Genomic DNA, 12,549 nt, shown 5'->3' on the forward strand with positions numbered 1-12,549 from the left:
AAATGAAACGTATGTTTGTTGCTCAATCACGGCCAAACCTTTAAAATCGATTGACAATTGGCATAAGAATAATTTAGAGGCAGGGTTAGAACATAGGCTAAGGCAGTAGTTCCCAAACTGTGTGCCGTGGCACCCTGGGGTGCCTCGGGACACTTGCAGGGGTGCCTCGGGTTGGTGGTCCAGAACCAATTCAAATTCTGAATGGTCAATGTAAAAAGCAAAACCAGTGTTAACGGCTGACAATCATAAAATATATTGACAATCAGAAGCAAATCTTGTCCCTCACCACATAAGTTACCCTAAGGGTGACACATAAAGACAATTTACTTAATTTAATATTTATTTCTAAATTTTTCAATATTAACCTATTGACTTAGGGGTGCCGTGAAAATAATTCTGATACTCTAGGGTGCCATGATTCAAAAAAGTTTGGGAACCACTGGGCTAAGGGGTAAATTTACTAAGGTGAGAGTTTTTTTTAGAACAGGTGATTTTGCCAATAGCAACCAATCAGGTTCTACTTAACATTTATCTAGCTGCTTCTAGAAGATAATAGATAGAATCTGATTGGTTGCTATGGGTAACATCACCAGTTCTACAAATCTACCACCTTTACCTGTATGTGTTTTCCCATAGCTCCCACTCACATTCCCAATTTTTAAGTATCGGTGTACCAACTCCAATGCTGATGAGTGACTCGGAAACCCCCCACGCATAGAACTTAAAAGGGAGCAATATAGTGCAGTTAGTTTATATAAGAAAGATAATAAAGTCAAGTATAAGTATCACAGAGATGCTAAGCTCAAGTAAAAAAAAATATGCAAAGCAAATACACATGACTCAGGCAATGTGCTGCACAGCAGTAAGTCTGAAATCATTTACCACAGAGCTTCAGCATGGAGTAGCTGCACGTAGTAAAATCCACAATGTTTGTAGCTTATAGTATATCAATGTGTAGGAGTCTGCTACAATAAACATGTCATGCATACTGATTGCTGTTTGTATAGATAGGCTGCAGAAATAAATTAATGCTGAGATACATTCAGGTGACACCTAATATCTGCGGTTAACCCCCAAAAATGGGTGTTTTTTGAAAATAGCTGCAAATATACAATGATAAATAGGCCCTGTGGCCCTATTGACAGGTGCGCAGATCACACATCCTAGCAGCAGCTGATGGCTGCATCACTAGCACATGAAAAGATGACAGAGACATGCACACCACGCAGGCACCTGCACACCAGACCGGTTCCGGTATGAATGGTCGACCATGCTATGGTCGACAGTCATTAGGTCGACCACTTTTGGTCGACATTGACATGGTCGACATGAACACATGGTCGACACATGAAAAATGGTCGACACATGAAAGGTCGACATATGAAAATGTCGACATGAGTTTTTTTACTTTTTTGGTGTCGTTTTTTGCGTAAAGTGACTGGGAACCCCAATTAGTGCACCGCGTCCCCTCGCATGGCTCGCTTCGCTCGCCATGCTTCGGGCATGGTGCCTTCGCTCCGCTACCGCTTCGCTCGGCACACTTTACCGTTCCAATCGTAGTCCATGTGGATCGTAAAGTATGGAAAAGTTCCCCAAAAGAAAAAAAAGTTAAAAAAACTCATGTCGACCTTTTCATGTGTCGACCATTTTCATGTGTCGACCATGTGTCCATGTCGACCAATAGTGGTCGACCTAATGACTGTCGACCATAACATGGTCAACCATGTGAACGGATACCCACCAGACCAGTGCCTATACACATACACACATACCGCACCGGACACCCTCACACCAGATCAGTGCCTATACACACACACAGGCACACACATACTGCACCAGACCAGTGTCTATACACACACATACACATACTGCACCAGACACCCTCACAACAGACCAGTGCTACTGCCTATACACACACACATACTGCATCAGACCAGTGCCTATACACACACACACACACACACACACACACACACACACACACACATACTGCACCAAACCAGTGCCTATACACACACACATACTGCACCGGACACCCTCACACCAGATCAGTGCCTATATACAGACACAGGCACACACATACTGCACCAGACCAGTGTCTATACACACACATACACATACTGCACTAGACACCCGCACAACAGACCAGTGCCTATACACACACACATACTGCACCAGAGCAGTGCCTATACACACACACACACACACACACACACACACACACACACACACACACACACACACTGCACCAGACCAGTGCCTATACACACACACACACACACACACACACACACACACACACACACATACACACACACACACACACATACTGCACCAGACACCCGCACAACAGACCAGTGCCTATACACACACACACATACTGCACCAGAGCAGTGCCTATACACACACACACACACACACACACTGCACCAGACCAGTGCCTATACACACACACACACACACACACACACACACACACACACACACACATACTGCACCAGACACCCGCACAACAGACCAGTGCCTATACACACACACATACTGCCATGGCGGCGGCACCCTCCAGATGGCGGCGGCACCCTCCGGAAGGGGCGCCCCCGGCAAAAATCCTGTGTGCCCGTAGCAAGATCCGCTACTGAAAATAGGATCTGTAAATAGTAACTTACAGTATAGTTATTCTGGCCATTCAAATGACAGTGAGTACTCCGAAAGCTTTATCCTATATTAGTAGTGATTAATCTTATTGAGTAAAAGAGTCAACTAGTTCTTTAGCCTGAGTCGAACCCATGACCTCAGTACTGTGAGGCAGTAATGCTAACCATTACACCATCCTAACTGCCGATGATTGCATGATGTGTGCCTGGCTTTACTCTGGTTTTATACAACTAGCACTTAATAATAGTTATAGTTACAAGGCTGTTTACATTCTTACTAATGTTATAACTGGGAAATATATACTTATTGTTTTTGATATGTGAAGAAAAATGTAAGTTCCAAAAATTATGTTTCATTATGCATAGCTAGAGCACTACAGTGGGAGATGGATGTCATCCACTTAGCTTCTCAGCTACTGTGTAATTACTACTACAAGTGGTACCTGCCAGAGATGTTGGTACCACTTGCATCCTACACAACTACCAACCTACAGTCACCGGCTGATGGCCTATATGCTCCTCTCCATGCAACAAGTCTGTATATGCATAACTGTGGGTATGGCTGAGTAATCACAATGTTTATTGTCTTAGGGCATCCGCTGGTGTGTATATACCATACCTCCGCCATCTGTGCACACATATTCCAACAGATTATGGGCCCAGGCATGCAAGTCACTGTTACACCGGCCCCCAAGCTACTAGAATGCCCAACAGCACACAGACACCATTTTAGACACCTGCAAACATAGTGAAGACATCACAAATCTAATCAGTACACACAAGCTACATAATCATGTCAGTAAGAAGTATGCACACAACAGCTACACCCATACTGGGGTTAATTAAGCTAAAAGGTGCAGAAAATTACACCACATGAAAGTTTGCTATTGAGGTGCAAATAAAGTGGGAAAGGTTGTGGAGAGTAGATTCTGGTTGCAGTCCAAATACAGATGATGATGTAGAGAGAGCCATGGGTACAATTGTCTTAAGTGTAGAACAAAATGTGTACTCTATCATACATTTGAAGGTGTCAGATAAAGACATGTGGACCGCACTGCAGGCAGCATATCACGATGGGGGTCCAATGAGAAGAGTTAATCTGAGACGTATTATATAATGAAAAGCTATGTGAATGCAACAGTATGAGTGCCTACATTGACAAAATGATGTCTGTTTCTCAGCAGCTATTGTCTGTAGGAGTGCAAGTAGACGATGAGGAGATCGCTACAGCACTGCTAACACCCGAGTTTGATTTTCTAGTCATAGCACTGGAAGCAAATACAGCCAAGTTAACTACAGACACAGTCAGAACAAAGCTACTGCAGTTCCAAGAATACGTGCCATGGGAGTCAAATGCTGAGAGTACTGTAATACACACAAAGCGTAAAAAGCTTGGAAAATTCAAGTACAAGTGCTACTGTATATATGTTACAAAATAGGTCACAAAGCATTTGAGTATAAGCAGAAAAATATTATTGCTACACAGAATAAGAAGTGTACCGGTACAGATAAGTCAGCCCTGAGTTTCACAGTCAGCTGCATAAAAGGTATATCAATTCAGGGGCAACAAGGCATTCCAGCTGCAATGAGGAGTGGTTCAACAAGTTAACCACATGTGATCCTATTACAATCAAACGAATTGCAAATGAAGAGCTTACAGCCAGCTGCTGCTCCAGAGGTGGGGCTGCTGCTCAGTTCAAAATTCAAATAGGGGAGACACACCAACTGTCAGTGAATCAGTTTCAAATGTCAGTTGGTGACAGTTGGTGTGGATTCCCTATTTGAAATTTTAACTGACCTGCAGCCCTTGCTCTGGAGCCGCCACTGCTTACAGCTACAAAAGTTGGAACAATTGAAGCCCGCTTGAAAATTAGGTCCTAGAGCAAAGGTGCTAAATAGTTCACTAAGCTAAAGTAAAGTGCATTGTGCAAAACAGAGGAGGAACCGTGATAGAATCAGAGACCCACTGCTATCAATTAAACGGAGGAGGAGGAGGAGGACTGCAGTTTTCAAAATGGCGCTTCAAGAAAAAGACTATCTTGAAATTGTTGAAAAATGGTAGAATAAAAAAATGTTTTCCCTGTGGAGTTGACTTGCTTTCTTAATACCTAGTGCTTCTAGGTGCTGCAGACTGTTTTAGTGCATCTGCGCATGTGCGAAAATAGATGGGCATGCTGGTGGCAGCTGAAATCTGATGTCAGTCTGAGTGACATCATCCTTGAGAGTAGCCTGCAAGCCTCCGCAGTTCTAAAGCTAAGAGCCCCCACTGGGTATATGTGCAATAGCTGCCGGACTATAGAGTAAGTGCATGCTGTGGGACCAGACAGTTGCAGATTTTTCGGCTAGGGGTGTGGTTGCTCACCTTGCATCCCCCCTTCCCCCCACCTATGCCACTGCGCATCACACATAAACATACTTGCCTACTCTCACAATATTTAAGGGTAGTCCCCTGCACCCCCGGAAGTGTAGGCGGCTCTCCCGTATCCCACTCACTTCCTACTGAAGCGGGATGTATGGGAAAAAATCTCCAGAGTTGTGGATCCTGGCATAAGGCTAAATGACAAATGGTTAATTGTGTCATTTAGCACTGCCCCCTACCCACAGACCAACAAATTGCATCATTTTTCTCAGAATGAGGGCAGGCCAAATGACGTAACAGCCCGACCCCACTCCCTAAAGCGGTAAGCAGCGTCTCCTCTTTGGGCTTCTCCCGGACAAGAAACTGAAAATGTTGGTATGTATGCACATAAAAGGTTCTTCACATATACAGTTGACTTATGTATTTCAGTAATAAACATGTCAATTTATTATAAGAAAATGAAATAAGCTACAACTTATATTAAATTTATTTAAAATGCGTTATCGTCAGAATAAGCCATGATCCCTGGGTTTCATAAACAAAAACATCAACCTTTTATGTCCTTCTATCTTGAACAGTCTGTCATATTGTTATAAGTAACTAAGCCGGTTCAGTTGCTTTTCCCTGTGTTGTTGAGTCAATATCCCCACCCAGTAATACAGGTGAATGTACTGTATATTCAGGATAACAAATCAAAGCGGTCCCAGACTTTTTTTGTATTTTTACTTCCAGCTATTATAAGACTCACATTTACATTCCTTAACAGTTATTTGCTGTATATAGGCCCTCATTCCGAGTTGATCGCTCGCTGCCGATTTTCGCAGCGTAGCGATCAGGCTAAAAAGCGGCAGTTCTGCGCATGCGCATGGTACGCAGCACGCACGCGCTAAGTACTTTCACACAAAACTGTGCAGTTTTACACAAGGTCGAGCGACGCTTTTCAGTCGCTCAAGTGATCGTAGTGTGGTTGACAGGAAAGGGGTGTTTCTGGGCGGAAACTGACCGTTTTCCGGGAGTGTGCTAAAGAACGCAGGCATGCAAGCCGAAAACGCAGGAGTGGCTGGAGAAACGGGGAGTGGCTGGAAGAACGCAGGGTGCGTTTGTGACGTCAAACTGTCTGCAGTGATCGCAAGGAAGGAGTAAGTCACAAGCCACTCTGAAACTGCATGAAAATATTTTGTAGCAGAACTGCTAACCTTTCGTCGCACTTCTGCTAAGCTAAGATACACTCCCTGAGGGCGGTGGCTTACCGTGTGCACTTCTGCTAAAAGCAGCTAGCGAGCGATCAACTCGGAATGAGGGCCATAGCGTATTATTCTGAAACCAGTCATGCTGGAGTGTATCACATTGATAAATTAGTTGGTCAGTCAACTTGATATTAAATATCATTCATCAAATAACACACATATATATGTCTAAAAATTAAAACTGTTCAAAGATAACTGAACCAGATATCTGCACATAAAATAGATACGTTCAATTGGTATTATTTATTATTTATTTATTAACAGTTTCTTATATAGCGCAGCAAAGTCCGTTGCGCTTTACAATTGATGGTATCCGGACTATAGGTCAACAGTGAAATGGTTGAAAGTCAGTAGGTCGAACACTTATGGCCGACATGCATTAGGTTGACATGTAAAAGATCTACAGTGCTTATGGTTGACAGGTACAAACGGTCGGCATTACAATAGTTGACACAACGTTTTAAGGGTTTTATGCATTTTTTCCACCTTATCATACTTTACCATCCATGTGGAATACAATTGTGAATCAATGCCGGACCTAGCGAGTAGTGGGCCCTGGTGCAAAAATATGCTTTGGACCCACTTCCACTATATGACTCACTATATATGTGACACGTATAGCATACCTCCCAACACTATCATATCCTGCTTCTGGACTTTATCTATGGGGAATACTATCCATTCCTACGTACCAAACTCTGAAAAGCAAAGCTTTTGTAGACATTTTATTGCCCTGTGCCAGAAAGAGAATTGGTCCCCCAACCCTGTGACTTTGTGGGGAAGGGGTGTGGCCACAAAATAGCATCAATAGTACATTCGTGGTTAGTTATATATTGTGAGTTTCTCACTGAGTATTATGGATTCTCCTACCCTTTTCTTGTGGCCTGGGCATTTACTCTGAGCCATAGATAATGCTGGCACGAATATAGGAGCTGTATTTTTAAATTATGCAAGGCAACATATAAGTGAACCACACAACATAGGCCATGTGTTTACATGGCAGGGCACACTATGCACACCCTGGGCAACCCTAAGTCACCCCAAGCCCCACGTGAGCAGCACAGCCACCCCACTGGCCTGACTTTGCTGAACTTCTACAGTCATTCTGTTATTATTCACAGAGCCGGCCTTAGGCATAGGCAAATTAGGCAATTACCTAGGGCATCTGGTATGCCTAGGGGCACAAGCAGCTTCTGCTGATTAAAATGATATGCGGCATGCTTATATTCTGTGTGCAGTATTTCGTATGCAGATACAGCCACAGTCGCACACAGTATATAGGCATGCTGTATATCATTTTAATCAGCAGAAGCTGCTTGTGCATCCTAGCCACATAGCAATGCAAGTAAGATGCCTTTTCATAAGAAATAGGCACCCGATGTTAGCAGGGCTGCCAGTTGACTCACGCCAGCAACTATATGTGTCATTATTTGTATAAGGGCATTAATAATGTGTAACATATGTGTAAGGAGCACTATGTGTGTCATTATATGTATAAGGGCACTAATAATGTGCGGCATATGTGTAAGGGACATTATGTGTGTCATTATGTGTATAAGGGCATTAACAATGTGCGGCATATGTGTAAGGGAAATGATGTGTATAAGGGCATTAAGAAGGGTTGGCATAATGCGTAAGGCACACTATGTTTATAAGGACATTAATAATGTGTGTCATATGTGTAAGGGGCATTACTGTGTGGTATTATGTGTAAAAATGCATTACCATTGTGTGGCATTATGTGTATAAGGTGCTCTACTGTGTGGCGTAACGTATAGAAAGGGCACTACTGTGTGGTCTAATGTGAATAAAGAGCAATATGGTGTAGTGCAATGTGAATAAGGAGCAATATGGTGTGGTGTAATGAGAATAAAGAGCAATATGGTGTAGTGTAATGTGAATAAGGAGCAATATGGTGTGGTGTAATGAGAATAAAGAGCAATATGGTGTGGTGTAATGTGAATAAGGAGCAATTCAGTATGATGTTATGTGAATGAGGGGCACTACTGTGAGAAGTAACGTATATAAGGTAAATTGGTAAATTGGTACTACTGTGTGATGTAATGTAAATAAGGGACACTATCGTATGATAAATTGTGAATAAAGTTGCACTACTGTGAGGCATAATTTGAATTGGGGGGTACTATTGTGTGACCATGCCACTTGCCAGCAAAAACACATACCTTTGTGGGCTGTGCGCCGAATGTGCACACTGTTCTTATTTAAATTACAGGGGGTAGGAAAACAAAAAAAGGACTGCTATGGGTGGGGGGTGATGGTGCTGGGAAAGGGGTGCAGGGTCAGAGGCGGAACTAGCGATGGTGCTAGGGGGCACCAGCCAAAATCTTGCCTAGGGCATCATATTGGTTAGGGCCAGCTCTGATTATTCATGGCCAGCCTGTGGTCATAGCAGCTTATGCAATGGGCCCCCGTAGGGTTGTGTCTATGTTACCTTCATGCTCAGGACCTGGAAGTGACAAAACGAGAGGGCAGGAGAGAACTTCCGCCCTTACAGCTACTAAATGTTTCCTTCGTTCTCCGTTCGTTTGGGGTAATTTTTTTTCTTCTATGCAGCATGGGACCCTCGCGGGCTTGCTTCGCTCGCCACGCTTCGGGCTCTGTGTCTCGCTTCGCTCGCCACACTTTAATATTCCAAATAGATTGTGACATGGACCCAGGGGGTTATGGGAAAGGTCCTTTCCACGAAGGTAAACTAGACGCTACCACCCCCGTAAGGACAAGCATGACCACCCTGCTGCTGCCCAGCCTTGAAAGCACACATCCTCGGGTCTCTAAGACCTCCCCCCCAACAACCGTATGTTACAACCATCACTCCACTATCAAATGAAGGACAGCAGCTAGCTCCCGCTGCCGCCCGTGACCCCCATCCCATACACCCAAGCGGACTATACTCACCGCATGTGAATGTACCACTCGGAAGGGGCAGGGAGGGTCAGTGCAATTGAGACTCCAGGGGAAGGGGAGGAAAATGGGGGGAAGGGCCCCCCTTCTCCAGCTGGACCGATTCCTCCGAGTCCTCCTTACTTAGTTACGGCATGTGGCTGTCGGAGAGCACAATTCAGACTTCTAGTGCTGCCGACAGTGGTCCCTTTTATTTCACTGGGCCTCGGTGCATTGGTAGATCCGCCAATGTTGTGAATAGTAAACTGTGCCAAGCACAGAAGTAGTGGAGCGTGGCACCTTGCCTGCAGCATAGCGAGCAAAGTGAGTCATGCAAGGGGATGTGGTGCACTAATTGGGGTTCCCTGTGCTCTGACAGCGAAAATGCCACCAAAAAACCCACCCCAAAAATATGGGTGTGGCCAGTCACCAGAGTAGGTGTGTCTAGTCTATGTGGCCCTGTAAATACTGATAGTCTATGCTATGCATGATAATGTACCACATTAATTACAACAATGCAGTGTAAACAATACATCATAGTCCTGTGTAGTATAAGGTAACAGGGTCGGACTTGCCCACAGGGGTACCAGGGAAACCACCGGTAGGCCCCACTGCCTGAGGGCCCACTCCTTCCTCTAGGGATCAGGTTCCAGACTGTGCACTTGTATTATACAAGGTAGATATGTTGCATTACACTGCACTAAACTATTGTGTATTTCAAGCCTCTGTGGAGGCTGGTCACACCCCCTTTGTAGGCTGGCCACACCCCTAAGTATGGGCTCCTATAACTGCATCCCCCCAGTGGGCCCTTCATGCCCCAGCCCGACACTGTAAGGTAACATATGTACTGTATATGTATAATTCAAGTGGGCAAACTGGAACATGGGTGGGCCCCCAGGCAGTGCAAAATCTTGTATAATGTGCAGCTGGTTTAAAAAGGTTGAAAATCATTATTTTATTTACTTAAGGCATCTCCACACGTCTCCTTATCCAGTTTTTTATATACTCTTGCATGTAACTGGAATAGCTCTGGTGAAATAAAATGCACAAAGATAAACAACTTATGGCATAAGATGTGTGGGGCAAATGTAAGGGTAGATTTTTAAATAGAAGCAATCCTATAGTACAAATATGTACAAATACGTTGTGTTTCACACTATAATCTAAGCTTTCACTGTGAGCTACAATTGTCTGTGGTGGTATCAATGCAATTATCACAGCCAATAAAAATCCCCTCTTGTCATTTTCAGACTGTGAGTAAGTGATTGAATCTGAACCAGTCCAAAGCTGCCTCCTTCAGATATGGGACTTATCAGGGTTTTAGTTGTCCGTACAAGCACTTCCTACAACTGATTTTATGAATGAAACAGCTGTTACTCTTTCAATTGTCTTTGCACCCAAAGAGGAAGTGTTTTTTTTTCCAATATGGGCAGCACTTTGCTGTGTACAGGCAGGGCCGGTGCAAGATTTCTTGGCACCCTAGGCAAAACTTCTGCCTACTGCCCCTTCCCCATATCTGCCCTCCAGGTGAAAGACATGCTGCTGCTCTCCCCCACCCCCAATCTGTTGCATGGCTGCTCTCTTCTCTCCATCTCCCAAGTATGTGTGGGTGCCTGCTGCTCTCACCCGCCCCCCCCCCCCCCCCACTCTGTTAAATGTCTGCTGTTCCATTTCCCCCACCATCTGTGTGTGTGCTGCTGCACGTTCCCCCCCAGACAGTGTGCGTGCCTGCTGCTAATCTCCGCCCCTCCCTCCCCAGACTGCTGCTCTCCCCCTCTTTTCTTATCAAATGCAGAGAGTGCATTGTGCAGCCACCTTACCTGCAGGCTGTGATGCAGAGTTGGGACTGAGTAATCTGCAAAAGAGTCTGGAATGAAGAGCAGCGCCAAATGTTACCCCCAGCCAGGACTCCAGGAGCTGTCAAAGTTACTGCCTGTGCCAGGTGGAGGCAGAGCTGGAGGCTGCAATATGGGAACTTGCCAGTCGCGACTACTGTAAGATATGAGTGCCGGGGGGAGGGGGGGGGATTGCGACGACTGTGAGGTAGGACCACGCTACCTTTTTCAGGCAGCTGTAGCCGGCCGCCCCCTCAGGATCCGGCGCCCCTAGGCGGCTGCCTAAAGCTGCCTAATGGAAGCTCCGGCCCTGTGTACAGGTGGCATATGTTGTCACATAAATATATTTTTACTAGCTGCTCAGATGACTAAAACCTGCAGGCTCTGTGTGCAGGTACAGTAAATCTGTCTCAGTGATAATGGGGATAACAAAGAGACTGCTATAGCCCTTCGGTAAGCTCAGCTTGCTCATACTAGTATTTTTGCAAACACCAACTGAAATAATGAGGAGACATCCAGCATTCTAGAAATCAAGGATGTCTGCACTTCTGCTTGCATTGCATCTCTCATGAGTCCCTGGTATTAATGGGCAGGTCAAGTGACCTTCTTCTTATGCAGTTAGATTACTGGTCCAGCTGCTGCTGTAAGGAGATATATCAACTGCTATGTGTTTACAGTTTTTTCTCTGTTGCTGTTTTATATTATAAAAGCATATTTTCTACAAATGATTACAACAGGGATCAGCAGCCGTTTGCTAACAGTGTGACAGCCAAACTCTAGTAGTTAAATCTGCCTGTTCTACAATATTTTTTTCTTCTTTTAAAATTCTATCTACAGATAGATCCACGGTTATCTTGGCTTCTTTGCTGCGCCTAGGCACACCATGGTCTATTTACATAAACCCTTCATCTATTGTTCTCAGCTGCAATACAGTCAGGGGCGGATTGGGAACAAAAAGCGGCCCTGGAAAAATTTGTACTGGTGGCCCCACATGGGCAGCACCGGAGGTGTAAGGTCTAGCCATGGGCCATGGCAGCAGCACCCTCCCCCCAAGACTTTCCAGATAGTGGGCATGTCTAGCATCAAGGGGGAAGTTAAAAGGAAATAAAAATTAAGTATTATGAGCACATAATATTATACACATTCTACACCTTTAGAATTTAGGAAACTATATAATTCTTTAGAAATATATATTTTCTTGCTTATTACACCAACCATATCCCAATCACTATTCACTCAATCTTATATGTCAGCCAAGCAGGCAGACAGAGCATACACTAGATCATCTGCAATCACAGGCTAAGTGGCAAAGTCATTTTCATATATGCAAATGATTTTGCTTCTTACTCATTATGTCTATAAATAGGACCACATGTCCTCAACCAAAACAGGCCCCACGGGTGCGTCGGCACACCGGGAATCTTCCCTGTAAACCCTATGGCCGATCCGCCTCTGAATACAATACAGAGAACAATACAGCAGGGGATTAAGTCATTACAGCAGCGGATTAAGTCCGACTGCCTAATCTCAATTAATCCTATTAAAGGCCAAGA

Source organism: Pseudophryne corroboree, chromosome 12 (assembly GCF_028390025.1).
Source record: "Pseudophryne corroboree isolate aPseCor3 chromosome 12, aPseCor3.hap2, whole genome shotgun sequence".
Classification (NCBI taxonomy): Eukaryota; Metazoa; Chordata; class Amphibia; order Anura; family Myobatrachidae; genus Pseudophryne; species Pseudophryne corroboree.